Consider the following 19,664-nt stretch of genomic DNA (forward strand, 5'->3'; position numbering starts at 1 on the left):
ATGGCCGCGCTAACCATCAGGTTAGCGTTTAACATAGGGTTCATCAGGTTAGGTTATAACAAGCTAAGTGAGTGTTGATACACTCACGAAGGTATGTAGTTAGCTTGTTATATTTATCGTTAGTAAACATACGTATACAATAAATACATACAAAGTTTCCCAAATCAGAAATGTTATCTACCGTTGGAATTTGTATATTTGTGTATTTATTTCTGGATAGATTATTATTATTATTTTTTTAATTTTATTTATTGATCATTGTGTACAAAACGTTATTAAACGTTACAAAGTTTCCCAAATCAGAAATGTTATCTACCGTTGGAATTTGTATATTTGTGTATTTATTTCTGGATAGATTATTACTATTATTTTTTAATTTTATTTATTGATCATTGTGTACAAAACGTTATTAAACGTTACAAAGTTTCCCAAATCAGAAATGTTATCTACCGTTGGAATTTGTATATTTGTGTGTTTATTTCTGGATAGATTATTATTATTATTATTTTAATTTTATTTATTGATCATTGTGTACAAAACGTTATTAAACGTTACAAAGTTTCCCAAATCAGAAATGTTATCTACCGTTGGAATTTGTATATTTGTGTGTTTATTTCTGGATAGATTATTATTATTATTATTTTAATTTTATTTATTGATCATTGTGTACAAAACGTTATTCTTATTGCGTATTTTTTTTAATAATGGCCAAGTATGTTGGCTCAACTATGCCTGATGGTAAATATAGAGAAGCCCTAATTGCAGTAGCAACTGAAAAGGAACACAATGAGTCAGTTGAAATAAAAAATCAAAACCGTGGTAGCACATTTTGATTATGACTCTTACTCTGAGTTTGCAGATTGGAATCCCAGCACAGGCCTAAAACAATGATTTTCGAATTCATACATAACTTATCACGTGCCCAAGAATAACATCGTGAGAAACCCTATGACCTTCTTCTGTCGTGTTGGTTGTAAAATCGTTGATGAACCGACTCGAAAATACTTTAATGGAAAACGAACAAATTTGAATAGTCCACCATCCCACCCACGAGCACATACGACCGGCAGGCTCTACGCTGTGCTGACAGACGCGTTAACACCAGCTCATCTTCAATATCTCCTCTGATGGCCCGACAAGCCGGCGCACTATAATCTGGCTTAAGCCACACCTGCGCGGCTTGCCCGCCACTGGTTAAGCCGGATCACGGCAGAATTTGCTTACATATTGTCAGTCGGGAGCGCTACCACTGCATAGTTTAATCGCCTCTACGCCGAAGTTCGTATTAACTTACTGAGTGAACTATGAACGTTATTACATCATAGAGGATTGCTTATAATAACTTAAACTCACGACTGTGTGCCCAATAGGGCTAGTCAGCACATCCGTCGCAACTTGAACTAAGTGCCTACGTTTCACCATGCATATAATAGTCGAGCGAACTGTGTTACTGAAAATACCTATAATGGTATATATTTATATCTGTCTTAGAACGAATTGATAGTGCCTGCATTATCTTATTGTTCTTTGACTTATGGCTCTACGCACCCTGATAGGGATTTTGACGTAACTTATTGTAGCGCTGAGGGCTGTCACCCGGTTCAAATTTCAAAACATGACTGCGGGTCGCCCTGTTGGTCGCGAATCCTGGCTCAGGGTATCGTCTAAGGGGACTATAGTTGAAAGAATTAATCGACCTTAGTGGGCCACAATTCACGCTGCCGGGGTCGGTATTGAGATTCTTAAGGGTTTGTTGTCGTGAGCTCATTGGACGCCTCTAAGGCTAGTTATGGCTATAGCTGTATGTGTGCATGTATTCTTAAAGTACGTAAATAAGATGCATTGACGTAAATGTACACAAATTGTGTCTAGTACGTGGTGAGATGGATTTTTCCTCATAACCGCAATTTGCGTTGGAGAATGTAAACGAGCACCATTTGTTGCCTGAGAGCTGCCTGCGTCTATTGTGAGAACACTTACCTTAAGTAGCACACAACAAGACCAAGCATATTAATTATAATAATGCATAATCAGACATCCATGTGCCATAAATATTCGTATATATTGCAAAGAATTATATCAATATTTAACCACTTACTGATCGTGTATTTTTTGCACATTTCTTCCGTTTTTTTTTCAGAACCAGAGTAATTATTCAAAGTAGGTAACTATTTATTTATTGTATCAATATTTGGAACAACAATAGCTATCAATTACATGATAACTAGGCACTTACACACAGAAAACTATAGCCTCTCGTATATAATAGCTTTGTACTAAATAGTCCAGCTAAACATGAATGTAGGAAATACATAGGTTAGGAAATACATTCGTATTTCACAGCAGTATCTTCTCTTTTTTCTCTTTTGGAGGAAGAGGAAGGGGTAGACCTAGGAGAACATTTATGTAACAAATAAAAGAGAAGGTGCAGGTCTGTCGTATCAGGAGGTGACGGTTTTGGCGGGAAGAAGAGAGGAATGGCGATTACTCCACCGACAAGAGCGCAGCTTTTAAATAGAGAGAGAGATCTTTTTTCACTCGTGAACATTAGATAAGGAATAATAGTAATTTTATGATTTTATGGGCTATTAGCTTTTCAGTATTTTCGCATTGTGGTAACATTTTGTCACCGTAATTTTATCGATTCTGGTGATATAATTATGTCGTTTTGATTATTGGTGCTAATAATCTGAACCCAAATAAGTCATGTCGTTCTGTCAAAATACGAACAAAATCACGTGGCACACATTTTAGGGGGAAAAAGAAAATTATCGATTTCGACGAAATTTGTTGAATCTATCGATAATTTTATCACGCTCGGCTCGGGCTCTGAACCGCTGAATTCTACGTTATGGGTTTTAATACATATTTGGATCATAGATTATTGATGTCGCGGGGTTCCCAGAATTTGTGTCCGGTTAATGACAATATTCTCGCCCCCTGTTGCATGAGACTTGGACTAGGATAGCTGGCAAAGGGTGTGTACGAGCACACTCGTCACATATGTAACCGTATACTATGCTTTGTCTGCATATCGACATTATTACATGAAATGTACAATTTATTTTCTCTCTCTCTCTCTTTATTTAAGAGCTGCGCTCTTGTCGGTGGAGTAATCGCCTTTAATACTCCATAGATAGGGCGTGTAGAACGGTGGTTGCCCCAATCGCCTTCCGTTCCGCAGTACACCGACCGATTTCTCAATCGGTGATGTTCTAGCTAGAGCCCTACCAGAATACATTTCTTCGAACTGATCAACAATTCATTTTAGTGTGTAGCTACTTTGAATTTTCTTTCTATCAGCTGACCACTTTTAAGTAACATTTTATCTACTACAGCAATGGCCCCGATTCCTGCAGACACCGCCTAATTTTATTTTATGTTATATCCGTCATTTTCATATCCTTCGAAAAGGAAAGGGACGGATGATTCACAGCTCTTAATTTTAGGAAGAATGAGTAAATGAATGAATAACCCGGGCGAATCAAAAGGTACGTCGCTGGTATGCAATCCGTTTGACGTGCTGTCTACTTACCTGTGTCGGGTTATTGACGGATGTAAAATTTTTAGACGGTTGGTTTAGATTTGTGCTTAAAATTGACGTGTGTTCCATAAATTTTATGCTTGTCGATTACCTGTCCCTTTCCTTTTCGGCGGATAAGAAAATGACAGATATAACTTAAAATAAAATTAGATGGTATTTACAGGAATTAGCACCAATAACAACATACATACTTATTCATAGTCATTTATTGATAATAATAATTACACGTCACAGATATTACAAAATTCAATGAAATTAAATATTATTACGGAATTCAATTACATTAAAATATATTATCAATTACAGGTCGTCAAAACTATAGAATGCCTGCTCAATAAGCCATTTTTTAAGTTTAAATATAGTACAATTCTTTACTTGTATGATTTTATTACAAATACAAACCTTTACATTAATTACTTTACAATGTAACTGTTGGGACACAGACAACAGGGTGGGTGTATAAATACTAAATACCTCTGCCTACCCCTTCGGGGATACAAGTGTGATGCTATGTAATGTGATATAGTAAGAGTATGTCATGCGCATCATTACTCTTCGTGCATGTAAGAGTGTCCCGGGACGAACGACTCCGTACATCCATCACGGAGGTTTCTCCGCGTTCTCTTTAAACTGCTACCAGACACTTTTATTATACCAGCCGTTTAATGTACCGATTTTGAAGGTGTACTTTATGTGTAGTTTCGTTGACCTATTTTCATTTTTATCACTAAGAATAATACTTTTTTCTGTTACTCCTCCGCTGTTAGACACACAATCTGCTACTGAATGGAAATAAAACGTAATATGATTATTTTACGCTGTCTAATGTTAGTAGGCAGAAGGCAAGAGGGAAACCACTGCCCTATTTTACCCTAAAAAGCATTGAGAATGCTACACCTACAAGAGCGTGGCTCTTAAAGTGATGATAAATGTTCTATTGTTGTAAAAATTAAGGAACTGGGTCTCACGGATACTGTCGTTTGTTTGGGAATTACTTTGGACGCTAAGCTTCAATGGAGTCCTCACGTTGATCAGTTGTCCAAAACAAAAGTTGCTCAGACCAGCAGCATTCGCGGTCGAAAAAATTCGTTTATAGTAACCGATGTAGATGTAGGCAGCTAGCCACATTAGTAAATCGTATAACATTTTTTTTTTTTAAGAACGTCTAGGGCCCTGATGTAGGATAAAGAATAATACTACGTATAACTCTCTGCTCCCCACCAGCATATGAGTTAGGTTTATCTCACCTCCCTCGAACATAGTCTAGACTTGAATCGTATGGTGTCAGACTTCACACACAGATGTGCGTGTACGACAATGTCAATGTGTAGTGTCTGTGTAAAACGAGAGCATGAGGGAGTTTTTAATAATAATAATAAAAAGGTTTATTTAGGTAAAATCTACGACACACATATACATTTACAACATTAAAATATACACATATACATACATACATATACACACACACCGTTTACAGAACCTGCAGTTAGTAGTTTTAGGCGGCTGAGTCGTTCGTTATGTGAGAGCCTTCAGTGCTCCCCATTTGTCCGGCCAAGTAGTTAATGCCATCTGCGGCAAATCTACAATAAGTCACGTCAAAAAAAAAAGTTCGTTATGTAAACATTGATGATTCAAAGTGCAGCTGTGTTACTTACTGAATACCGATATTTTTGAATTTGAGTTGCTTCTCAAACAGGGTGCGCCGGTTCGATCTCCGGTACCCGACTTGAACCAATGAGTTATTATTTATAGATACAGTATATGTATACCACGTATCATAGTTTACTTTAAATACTTAAATAAATAGTTAGTGGGTGTGATTGCTAGTGGAACCATTAAAAGTAAGCTTACGTAAACTCCCTTAAACTTAAAGTCCCTTTGAGAAAATCCGGATCACACATCTTTTACTAAGCCGTACAAGAGTTTGCAGACCGGTTCTCAGAGTACGATTTGGCATGCAATGATATTTCACATCGATTTGCCGGTATTTGCTGAACCCGTGAGCAAATCTCGTGGAATCAAACGGCAAGCGTTCAATCCCGTCGTCTGCTCAGCTTAAAAGACCTTCCTCGCCATCCGATATCTCAAGGACATGCGATTTTAGGAGTTGCCAGTATAGATTACGTATAAATAAAAGATTTGACGTTTGACGACCTCATAACTCATATTTCAGAAATGGCCACTTTTTGATAATTCGTAAAAAATATAATAAATAAATAAAAATAAATGTATTTTTCTCCAGTATTTTATAATAACAAATTGCTTCCCAGAAAGCAATTTGATATGCTCGTGTTGGGAGTAATCACGCTGCTTCCGAGAGTTACAGTTTAAATACAACCATTTTTTTTAAATAATGTGAAAAGATAAACAAAAAGTGAAACATTATCAGCTATTTCAAACATGTGAATAAATACATGCATGTGTGCATTATGTATGTGAGATGATGTGTATGCTAGGGTGTGTGTATGTGTGTGTGTGTGCGTGTGTGTGTGTGTGTGTGTGTGAGCGTTTTTGTTAAATAGAAGGTGTGTATGTGTGTGTGTTTTAAGGATTAGGGGATTAAGTAACTTTTGAGTATCATAACATAATATAACATAAATATACATAATTATACATACTCCAAAGCACGATATATCTCAGTACATATATATCTAAGTACACAAATGATCACTTCTATCGCGCCTAATATCGAATTGCATCGCGCCGTGAGGAGGCTCACCAAGCGGTTGCACATGCCCCCGCCGGCTCAAGTTTCACTCGCTATTACTTGAATAAACACAGCGCTAATAACGAAGCTGTCAAGCCGGGGAAAAGGTAATCAAAGTTGTCAGTTTAGTTGCTTGTATCACTGTGTATTGTGTGTGAATGCTGGTGCTGTAGATCATTGTTACATTTTATTTCGGCGATCCACTGAGCGGGTTATCCAATCTTTTCTTAATTTTAAAATAAGTAACTGGAATCTAGGTGCATAACTATTTGAGCGTGTGTATATATTTATTTATATGCCAACCAACCGTGGCTGTCTTTACATACTTATACTAATTAATATATACTTCATAGCGGCAAATCTACAATAAGTCACGTAAACAAATGGGTAATATAATTAAACTATCTGCATGTTACAAATTGTTACTTAAGCAAAATAAAATCTTTCATATTGAAAATTTTGGCCCAAAGGAGTAAATTAAAAGGCAATAATGTGTAGGTAAGAACAAGTCAAGCCTTCCACTATGTAGACAACATAAACATTATAATAACACAGTCATAATCTTATATCGGGGCGCCGATATCGCCGTCCCTCAGAAATCCAGTTACCTATTAACCGCACAAAACAAAATAGGCCTGTATAGGAAGCAACATTATAGTTAATATGGCGACAGCGCGGCGCCGGGACGAGGAAATTTTTGTTACGGTGCCTTATGATAAAGCCTCTATCCCACATAAAAGTTGATACACAGTAAGTGGCATGAACACTGGCCAGATAATTTATTTGGGTACGACGTGTCGGGTAATACCGGGACCACCAATGCGGGTTTTCACAGGAGCTTTTTTTGTTTTATGAAAGTGGTACAGTTTGAAGCTCAGCCAAATCCTTACCCGAATGTCATCATGGATATAAAATACAAAAGTTTCGTAAATCGGATAACTCGACAAAAGTTGCTGATAATATAAAAGTTCCCGGTTTTAAAATCGCTTTGGGAACGAAAACATTGCCAAATTGTAAGAAGGTTCTGTTGTTCGTATTCCGTTAGTAAAATTGAAAGAAAACAGAGAAGTTCGCAGTGGAATGTGCTAAGAAACAAGGCAAATGGAATCCATCGTGACAGTAAATAGACGTGAATACCGTTTGACGGTACATAAATCTGCGGACGGTGTCGCGGGCGGCGCAAGCGATAGACTGGTGGTACTTTTACTTTGGCATTCTAGCACATACTTAAATATACGCAAAGTAATTAGAAGACAACCTGCAACTACATTTGATGCGAAAGCCTAAAATGGCAAAGTACTCGTAGCAAAACCATTGATAACAACTAAATATTAAGTTAAGTATTTGATCATCGTCATCGCCCTTCGCGTTATTCGTTTCTCTCAGGGTCCGCTTACTTTACCTGAATTTGACAAGTCCGATTTTTCACAGAATCGACTGCTTGTCTAACCTTTCAACCCTAAGGGAAAACCAGACCAATACATATTATATCACATACCACCGAAACCCATTTCCCGAGAATTTGGGTTTCCTCACGATGTTGATTTAACTGATAATTTATTGGTGCAGTCCAGTTGCCCAGTTGAAAGAACGCTTGACTGTCAGGTCGCTTTGAATCCCAACACGGGCTTCCTATGATTTTCGAATTCATGTGTGGATCTTAAATGTATATTACATGCTCAATGGAGAAGGGAAACATTGTGGGAAATACGTTTAGGAGGTAGGTATGTGACCCGTATTATGCTGGTTTTCCCTTCGCACGTTGAAAGGTCAGACAGACAGCCGCTACTGTAAAAAATCGGATTTGTTAAATCTTCAGGTTAGATAAGCAAACCCTGTGCAAAACGGGGTATCGCTTGCGAGATAGTAGTATTTACACAAAAGAACTTGAGACTTTTCTGCTTTTTCTTTTATCGTGTGGGTTGTGAGGTGGATTACCAACCCCTTCAACCCTGGTGTCAGGGTTACTATTGAGCCGCCAAAGGCCCCTGACATGGCTCATGTAACAACTACCAACTCAAACCACTGGACCACGGAGGCCGTTACTTTTCTGCTTATTTACACCAAACGCTGGAGTAGTAGAAGCGACCGCCAATTTAATTTGGGATATTGCACGGACAGGTTGCGGCCCGGAGCTCTGCGGCCCGCTGCGCGCACTGCAGTGCCACGCGCGTCTACTTATAAAAACCGGTCAAGGGAGCGTCGGAACACGCGCAATGTAGGGTTCTGTACTTAAATTATATCAGTTTACATTATGACCCAGTGCTGGGCACTGACTTTCTCTAAATCAAAAAGATTGTAAGAAGTGTAACATAATATAACTTAGCATCACCCCTGTATCTCCGATGGGGTAGGCAGAGATGTATAGTATCTATACAATATATACAACCCACTCCTCGCCAGTTATATTTAAATATAACTGGCGAGGAGTGGGTTGTATATATTAGAAATGGCTACCCACGCTATGTGGTATATATATATACCACTAGCGTACCGTAGGGTAGTATATATATAGCTCTAGCCATTTCTCATTACAACGATTAAACTATCATTAAATAAATCATGTAACGACTATGGCATGTAAATCTATTTATATATATAGAGCTAAGGCGCCCGTGGATAAACAGACGAACATAATCGAGAATATAAAGATCCGTTATCGACTACGGTACCCAAAAAACAGGGCTAGTTACAACCGCGAGGGACGCAACTGCGGTCGGCAACTACACAACACTCGTCAACTGTGGCCAGGTTGGTCACACTTGTCATTTCCTATTTTGGAAATTCACATTCATCCATATTGGTGGCAAAATTTTAATAGAAATAATAATTCAATATATATATGAAAACATTATGTATGTACGTAAAAATGTATCTCTCCTTCCGAGAAACTGTGAAAGTACAATACAAGAAATAAACATAAAATTGCTATTCAAAAATCTAGATTAAGTAAATTAAATTCATCTTTTTTGGGGTTATGTATACGTTTTTACAATAAAATACCAGATAATATTTTAAATTTGTCAGAAAATAAATTTAAAGCTCATGTGAAGCTTACTTTATGTAAAAAAGCTTATTATATTAAGATTAATGACTACCTAAATGATAAAAATGTCTGGTTTTGAATGTGTTCCTCTAGTTATTAAATAACTTGTAATGTATATCCTCATTGGTTTTTAAAAGATGTGTTGCTGTTGCAGTTTCTTGTCATTTCTTCTCCTCAGCCATAACACCTTGCGAAATGACGTAAATTCAAAAATGTTACATTGACCTTCAACAAGTTTATCCATGATAATTACGTTGAACAAATGATTCTGATTTCTGATTTCTGAAAATTAGGTGTAAGGTTTTTGCCTTCGGAAACATACTTAGTCAATGGACTTCAATTATATCGCGGGCTAAATCCATCCTTGGATATTACTCTAATCGAACCTTGAAAAGTACAATATGTACTTATCTACGTGTATAGCTTGAAGGTATCAAAATCACCTATAAAAAATAGCTTTAGTTAAAAGGCTTTTTCAAGTACCGCTTGTTACACAAACTTTGTTAATTTTAATATTTGACTTTTCTGTTTTCGACCGACGACAGTCAAGTTTGAGGGCCAAATAAAATTATGCAAATCCATTTGAGGATTTATAAGCGCCGTCCTTCGAAAACAACGCGCTGGAGACTTATCTCATTGAGGCGGTTGAAAAAATAGCGCCAAAATAAGTTTTATTAGAATTGTATTCCGATACGATAACGTTTAACCCTTTTGGAGCTATCTATGTTGTGAGGAAGTGAGGTAATAACGGCTGCTTGGGTCGGACAATAAATAAGGCGAAGTCGCTTATCGCTCTCTTGCCTTTTAAACTTTTGTCTTCTCTGATAAACTTGCTGCTTATTATGTAGTTTAAAAAATAACACTCGTCGCCAACTGTGTTTAAGTGCCATGTAATAGGGGACAATCCTAATGCCGTTAACCGGGAACAAATCCTGGATAGCACGTGATATCAATTATCTATAATCCAAACATGAATTCGTAATCATAAATGGAATTCAGTGATTTAAGTGTAAGTCAACGCGTTCTTCGAACACCGCTCTCGCGGATTTTGCAGTTCATATTCCTGAGTTACTCGTATGAAATATTTAAGTTACCGGAGCCTAGTAAGTTACAGTGCCTCGTTGCTGAGATTTAATAATGGTAAGTGAATGCCATAATACCTTCAGAGTTAGCGGCAAGCTAATATGCATTCGTCGTATGAGAACCTTTGAACAACCTCGACTACATTTCGACCGTTCAAAATGAGAACACTTGTGTATAATTTCATGATTATTATTATAAAAGGAATGTATTGCCGTCAAATTCAAAAAATCTGAAATGTTAGCCAACCAACAGAAATAAGACAATACACATTTAAATCGTCTAAGTAGACACCTACAAAGCATTGGTACCAGTCCACACGCCACATTGCAGTTGTGTACTATACTATTACAAATGTTCACATACTCAAGTGTTTATGGTCCGGCATGCTTCTCAAACCGGACTTAGACCAATCATTCATTTATCCTTTGTGCGATTTTTGCTGACACAGTTGGCCTGACCTTTGTGGATGCGATACGGTCTAATAGAAAGCTCGGTGAGGCGTGTGTACTTAGTTCATCATGCGATTGTAGTGTGTACCTCCATACTTATGTATACAAGTGCTATATCACGCCATCTATATAAATCGCGAGACGTTAAGCCACTCGGGGAACCGCTGTCAATGCAATATTCGTTGTACATCACGTTAAATTGAAGTCAGACAATAAAGGTCCGTCTTAGAAGGCACATGTGTTTTGATTGAAATCAGAAATCACAATCATTTATTTAATGTAATTATCATAGATAAACTTGTTACAGGTCAATTCAACACTTTTGAATCTACGTCATTTCACAAGGTGTTATGGCTGAGGAGAAGAAATGACAATAAACTGCAACAGCAACACATCTTTTAAATTAATGAGGGCATACATTACAAGTTATTTAACAACTAGAGGAACACATTTAATACCTGACATCTGTATCATTTAGGTAATCACTAATTTTGTAATAAGCTTTTTTACATAAAGTTAGCTTCACCTGAGCTCCACAACTCCTGCGTCTCACTGTGGATGGCGATCCTGCCATTGCTGCCTTACGGCGGACGGCGATGCGCATGAGATAGAAAATAAAAAATTAAAAGTGTGAATAAATAAAATAAATCTTTATGTTCCCTTCACAAAGGTAACACAAATTATGTAAACTTAACTAACGTGATGATACACACTGTAGTGCCTTTGTGAGAGACTGGTGTCGATACTAGGTTCGACCCTGTGTGACAGATCACCAGGCTGCCAACTTCATTCGGGACTCCTAATTTATAACCTTAGAACTATATGAAAGTGAAGCCAAAACAAAAACATAAAATATCAAAATTGAGTGGTACACAAAAGAAGTATGTAATGTAAACGTAAAGATTCTGTGTGCGTTTGAGTGCGAATGTGAGCGCGCGTCTGTGTGCGCATATGTGTGTTTGTGCGTATGTCTGTCTGCTAGCCCTACGACACGACCGTATCTTGGGATCGGAAACTACTAGCTGTCCTAGAAAATCAAAAATAATAATAATAATTATTATTATAGACTATTCATAAAACATTAATACTATGATGATGATGGATGTATCTCTAACTACCCCAATTAAGAATATAATTAAAACACATAATAACGGGTTCTTACCGCGTTTAAATGGGGATATGAGACTCCCGATATAGAAAGAATAAAGTCGAAGAATATGAAATATAGTCGTGAGCTTATGATTGTAACGTTCAGTTGACTCAATAATTTACAGATCTACATATTTCAAGCGCGACAGTATTTTCACATTTATATAAATAGTAAATATGGACGAAAATGTTCCTATCTGTAATTTATTCCGTTTATGAGCCAGTCGCCAGCAGCTATCGCGCGGATATCCGGACGGATATTAGTGAGTCAATACGACGGATACAATGTTGCTCCCTATGTCGACCGTATGGTGTAATTGTCTGGTGGCCGAGAGGAGTGACCAATGAGGGCTTGTACACTGTTTGTCGTGGTTTATTCGTAAACATGTTATTTTGCCAACTGACCCTTGCTGAGTGAACCGTCTAGTGATGAACGAATACCGAGCTTTTTTTTTTGACGTGACTCATTGTATATTTGACGCAGATGGCATTAACTACTTGGCCGGACAAATGGGGAGCGCTGAAGGCTCTCACCCGGTACAACGTTTAAGACAATAGGCCTGAGGGTGCCTAGTTGAGCGCGAACCTCGGCTCAGGGCGTCGTCTGAGAGGGAAAATATTTGAAAGAATTAATCGACCCTTGCGGGTCGATAGCGATATGCGCTGATTGAGGGAAATCGTCGACCACGCCGGCGGGGTCGGTATCGGGGTCCTGAAGTGTTTGGTGTCGCGAGCTGTATACATAATAGTCTGTACAAAAATAAATATGAATTAAGTATTGCCTTGCTAATTATAAGTAAGAGATTGTATAAACCACTTAACTAGTTATGGCTCGCGACTTTGATTACCTTTCGCGGCAAGTGCACTTTTCTAATTCCTCGCGTTGCGAGATGCGTAGCCGGAGCTTAATTTATACTGTTTGTTTATTATAGTTTGCCTACAATTTTTTGATACTTTCAATAAAATTAGTTAATAATAACACAGTCTGCGTGGTCCAGTGGTTGAGCGTTCGACTTACGATCCGGAGGCCCCGGGTTCGAATCCCGGTGGGGACATATCACAAAAATCACTTTGTGATCCCTAGTTTGGTTAGGACATTACAGGCTGATCACCTGATTGTCCCAAAAGTAAGATGATCGGTGCTTCGGAAGGCACGTTAAGCCGTTGGTCCCGGTTACTACTTTCTGATGTAAGTAAGTAGTCGTTACATGAGCCATGTCAGGGGCCTTTGGCGGCTCAATCATAACCCTGACACCAGGGTTGATGAGGTTGGTATTCTACCTCACAACCCACACGATAAGAAGAAGAAGTTAATAATAAGATGAACATCGTAAGTCATTATCATCGACACACACCTACTAGGGTTGTATATTTTTTTATAAATAAAAGTATGAAATGAATAAATATATTCAGTTTAGAAAAGGACGCAAGATACCCTACGTCCTTTTCTACTGAAAAATTGCATGCAAAATTTTATGATGACCGCTTCAGTATTTAAGTCATGAATGCGCAAAAAGCACGTTTTAGCACTTATAAAATATTCGGTTACAATTATTGCGGCAAATACACTAAGCCCATCCCTAACTAAGTCTCGAATCCTGAAGTCCCATTTTCTCAGACCTTGGGAAACATAAAGCAAATCCTGTAGTAAAACAACAAATCAAAGCAACGCAAAAAGCTGCGCTCTGGCCTTACGAGTGTTTAGCTCCATCTCACTTCAGCATATTGTAGTATATAATTGGCCTCTGTTACCACTATTGGTACGAAGACCAAAAAAACAATAAACTTTTATTTTATTATTGATAATCAAATCAAATCACAAACATAAAACAAACAGCATCTACACATCCAACTGCTGGACACAAGCCTCCCCTCAATTGACCGTAGGGGGTATGGAGCATACTCCACCACGCTGCTCCACTGCGGGTTGGTGGAGGTGTTATAACGGCTAATATCCGGGACCAACGGCTTAACGTGCCCTCCAAAGCACGGAATCATCTTATTTTTTCAGACAATCAGGTGATTCAAGCCAGTAAAGTCCTTAACAAACAAAGGACAGTCCCACAAAGTTACTTCGACAATGTCCGCATCGGGAATCGAACCCGGACCTCCAGATCGTGACCGTGAGCCTAACACTCTAACCACTAGACCACGGAAGCTTTTAATTCAAATCACATATATTTTATTGCACAGAACTAAATTAATGATAATGGATAATGAGTACATTAATAAAGGGTACATTGTCGATCGTATCAATAGTTTTACGTCCAAAAGCACAATGAATATCAATCGATACAGCGATAGTTTTTGGCCTATCAGTATTAAGCTATGTTCCGAAAATATAATTCTGCTAATCTAAACTACCCTACATACAAACTAAGCACATAAAATGAAGTCTATAAGGTCTAAACTATTACACTTGTTATAAAAGAGCATTAATTATGTCAATGTTCCTTATAATGGCACATTATTAGACGATTTGGCTAGTATTGCCTTTATTCTTATAATATAGCTGGCTTAACGGTAATAAATCCGATTAATACGGCTACAATAAGGGTTCGACATGTGATCTTCTGAAGAGGCCAAGTTTTTAGTTAAGTATATAATATTCGAAGTCATATTAAGGTTCTTAATGTGGTCAATTATTCTCTCAGTGTAATTATGATTATTTTAAACTTCACTACATAGCATAAAACAAAGTCGCTTTTCTGTCCCTATATCCCTATGTACGCATAAATCTTTAAAACTACACAACGGATTTTGATGTTTTTTTTTTAATAGATAGAGTGATTCAAGAGGAAGGTTTATATCTATAATAACATCCATTAAATACTGGAAAAATACTGTTATTTTTGAGGTTTTAATGTGATGTCTAAAATAATTTTATTTTTTCTTTAACATTGCACCCGAGCAAAGCCGGGGCGGGTCGCTAGTTAATTATAATTTAATCTCACTGCTGGGGTAACGCCTCCCCTTCTACTTTCCATTTCTCTGTGTCTGTAATTGCTGTTTTGACAGAGTATACATTCGATAGTGTTGCAACATTAGGGCGGTGAATACCAATACGCATACTACCAGGGTGTATTGTTCCCGTCGGGGCTTACCGCGGTTCACCCTTAAACGCCGCCGCTAAGCCTATTACAGTCATACATAATTTACAACCATTATTACGAGTATTATGCTCTCTGCCTCAAAAATAAGCTTTGCAAAAGGGTTTACGGGCGCAAATTATTGCCAATTTCAGCAAACCCTTTGTGTATAAAGCTTAATAGTCCATTCATTTACTACATTAGATGATAGCATTCTGTGGGTTCGAAGAATGGTATTATTGACTGAGTACATGTAGGTTACATGTATCCGAGATGTTAACTACTGCCTTATTACAAAATTAATATTAAAGATAATACATGTCTACATAACATAACGAAAAATCCGCTAAACTGAAGTGGGAATGGGCAAGACATGTCTGCCGTATGCATCCGGAAAAGTGGGCCAAAATTACATCTGATTGGTCCCCACAAGGTTGTCGACGTCGAGGCTGACCACGACGACGGTGGAGGGACGAGCTGGACGTCCGGCATACCTGGCAGAACGGTACTCTAGACAGGGAGGGTTGGAAAGAAAAGGGGAAGGCCTTCGCCCAGAAGTGGGACATCAATTAGAAAAAAAAACATAACTTGGCTGACCAAGTTCACAAAAAATAAAAAGCTGTAAAAAATATGGGATTAATATATTACTTTATTCCCATACATTCTTATCTCTGTCACTGTCGATTGTCATACATAAATAATTATTTACAACTAACGTACGCGCATTCCCAGATTTAAAATATAACCAACGCCACTAAAGAAGTCTGTAATCTCAAGTCCGGATAGGGTTAAGCAGAAGGCATATCGTCAGCAAAATAAAATGCAGCTCATAAGTAATCATAACGAACCGCATAGTAACTTTGGTAATCTCGCCGTAATGCAAAGGTGCTGAGGTCGGTCATTGACCTCACAATCTACACGAGTGAAGTCCATAATATTAAACAGGACGTTTCTAGAAACTACATAGTATTTGAACGGAAACAGGACGGAAACATTAGTCCCTTACAGTTTGCTTCCTTTCCCAATAACACAATTGAAGACAAACACGATACTAATTGTCGGAATTATTATCGAAACAATGTTCTCTGGAACAAAGCCTGGACACAAAAAGTTCCCCACACACTCCACGAACAATAATCCCCGCCAACTTAGACATAGTGTAGTGTCTGTGACGACAATATTGCGACACAATATTAATATATCTTGGAGTATTATGTATGTCTATCTTTTTAATATTATAAACATCATGTTTCTCTTGTAGGTCAGTAAAATAAATCTCTTTGTTGGAGATTAGCTTACCCGCACTGTCTGTTTCCTTTGTACGTTTCTTTAGTGTAGCCTGACGTGACTTATTCTAGAATTGTCGCAGATGGCATTAACTACTTGGCCGGACAAATGGGGAGCGCTGAAGGCTCTCACCCGATACAACGTTTAAGACAACAGGCCTGAGGGTGCCCAGTTGGGCTCGAACCTCGGCTCAGGGCGTCGTCTGAGAGGAAAAATATTTGAAAGAATTAATCGACCCTAGTGGGTCGATAGCGATAAGCGCTGAATGAGGGAAATCGTCGACCACGCAGGCGGGGTCGGTATCGGGGTCCTAGCGGAAAAGAGGCGCCACCAACAAATTGTATGCAGTTAACACTGTGAGAGATAGGACCGTTTAGGACAATAAACTCTTTATATTTATTTCGCATTGCAAAACGAAATTATATTTTTTCCGTTGAACATAAAGTAAACAAAGACCCGCAGAATAGCATTTGTGAAGGCACCCTTCGTAAACAGATTGTTACTCCGTTTTTTTGCTAACGTTATTTATTATGTTCGGAATAAGTTCAAAATGTACAATTTAAAAAGGATAATGTTACCATAAAAGTGTGTTCAGAATGTTAATTTAAATGCAAACTGCTACAAAAATATATTCAGCAGTAACTGTACCTACAGTGCCAGACATTACAGCGAATACGAAATCTGCATGATTATTAAAACGAGTGAATTTCACGTGCTTTGTAATTTTTTGTTTAGTTTGTTTCTGTCGGGAGTGGAGTGCTCTTAGGATAATGTAGCTGGTTTGAATTGTTTAACACTGACCAAGTCGCATGGGTTGGCTTATTCAAACGCATGTAGAATGACCAATAATACCTCCTCTTTATATTTATTAATAAAAGTTTAAAAACTAAAATCTGACACGGAAGTATCACGCTTTACAAAGTATGAAACAAGAAAATCTCTCTCTCTCTCTCTTTATTTAAGAGCTGCGCTCTTGTCGGTGGAGTAATCGCCATTACTCCATAGATAGGGCGTGTAGAACGGTGGTTGCCCCAATCGCCTTCCGTTCCGCAGTACACTGACCAATTTCTCAATCGGTGATACCAGAATCGATTCCTCGGCCTCCAACCAGTACTGATACCGCTGCTGCCCGGCATCAGGGGTGCGCTTTTGAAGTAGCGGCGCCTACTCGCTACGTCACAAGATCGTCATAGAACCTAAGTAGCATTTTATAGGTTAGCCCGTCCCAGTGAGCTACCCACTACGTTCTGCTAATCCTGTCGCTGTTTGTGTGTGTGTTTGTTTGCTGTTTTGTTTGTGAAACAAGAAAATAATTCCCTGAAATTCTTCCGAATGTTTAGGAGATATCTATGGTCGTATGCTATGGTAAGCAAACTCTTAGGACAGACTGGCAGTCGACCACGGCTATCTCCTAAACATCACCATTCAGATGAATTTCAGAAAATTATTTTCTTGTTTCATACTTTTTAGAGCTTTTTTCCGTAGTCGGGTTATTTTTTATATTTATTTATTTATTTTTATTTATATTTTTTTAGGGGCTTATTAATTAAGATAACGAAAGATAATGGAAGCATCCATTATGTGTTTTATGAAAGATTTGAAGATAAAACCCATCCGGAACATGTCTGAAAAATGACACTGCACTTGTCCTTGTTAGTAGCATTGGCCCGGCTATTAGCCGTAAAAATATAACACCTTTACAAACCACTGTAGTAAGCAGTGGACCAGTGTGGTGAAGTATGCTCCATACCCCATCCAATGGATTGAGGGGAGGCCTGTGCCCAGCAGTGGGACGTGTGTAGGCTGTATAAGTTATGTAAACTTCTTTAGTAATTAGGCGAGTGATACATCAGCGTCGGCAGTGTATTTAATTGTCTCAGCACAATCCACTCCACTTATCGCGACGCGGACAATGGACGACCTCGCATTTGGTCTAATGCCAAATTACATTGCGATTGAAAACCAACGTCCGTGTCGCTCCGGTCGGGTCAGGTACTTGTACGGACACGCACAGTAATATTGTCTTATTTTATTATATTATTTATTTTTATTTTAAAATGTCTTTATAAGTAAAATATGAATTGTTCAAAATATATTTGAATGTTAAACAATTAAAAACAAAACAAACACACCTTATAAATAAAACACCTCCTCCAATGCGTCACATTTTATTATTAACTTAGTATATTGTTTATTCTGTGAATATAATATATTTAATTTGTAGTTTATACGCAATAACTAAATATAATTTGTAATAATGAAGAATAATGAAATTTTTATTTTATACACTGTGGTTTTACAAAATTATTCTTCTCCAATCTGCAAAATAGATGTAATAAACTTGATGTAATAAAGCTTATTACAAGTTTAATGATTTCTTAAATGATAATAAAATATGCTAATCTATATACCTACAACACTTCTCATCAAGTTTCACACCTTACAAATCTCATAAGGATTATCAAAATAGTGTTAGGTATACGCAAATTTCATTATACAGTGACTGCCTACTATTATTTTAAATGTTACCTTCGGTTCAGTTCGTAATAAAATATTATATTTGTTAATGTTCCAAATTCAAATAAAATAATTATTAAATTTTAATAAAACTCTGTTTTGTGAACAAACTTTCGGTACAGTTCTTTTTTTGACAACTAGGCATATTTAAAAGTTTTTTTCTTAATATGTGGTGAACTGACTGAAGTATTGAGCGGGTATACTCGTACCGCCCGCGAACGTTGAGTTTTATTTTATTTAATGTAAGGAGCATCGGCTCCAATAGACTTATTGTCACAATACAAATTGCGGGATATTGTCCCCGCTCCTAGCTCTACTACTATTAGCTGCTTTACTTTGACTTATTTATATTATATACCGTTTTTGTCAACTTTAAGTACACATGTAGTCTTAGGATGCTACTAACTTCTAATTACAGTTTCAATTTTATTTGTAACTGTGGTTATGAGCTTGATTCTTAAACGGGAAGCGCCGGTTCGATCCCCGGTTAATCTCGATACCGACCTTCCGGCGTGTTTGACGGCTTATCGCTATCGGCCCACTAGGGTTGATTAATTCTTTCGAATATTCTTCTTCTCAGACGACGGCCCTGAGCCCTGAGCCCGGAGCCAAGGTTCGCGCCCAACTGAGCACCCTCAGGGCTGTTATCTTAAATTTTGTACTGAGTGAGAGCCCTCAGCGCTCCCCATTTGTCCGGCCTAGTAGTTAATGCCACCTGCGGCAAATCTACAATAAGTCACGTCAAAAAAATAAGGTCCCCGGTGCATCGTGGAATAGGACATCCTGGGATGGG

The sequence above is a fragment of the Pectinophora gossypiella genome, chromosome 9 (assembly GCF_024362695.1).
Source record: "Pectinophora gossypiella chromosome 9, ilPecGoss1.1, whole genome shotgun sequence".
NCBI classification, from domain to species: Eukaryota; Metazoa; Arthropoda; class Insecta; order Lepidoptera; family Gelechiidae; genus Pectinophora; species Pectinophora gossypiella.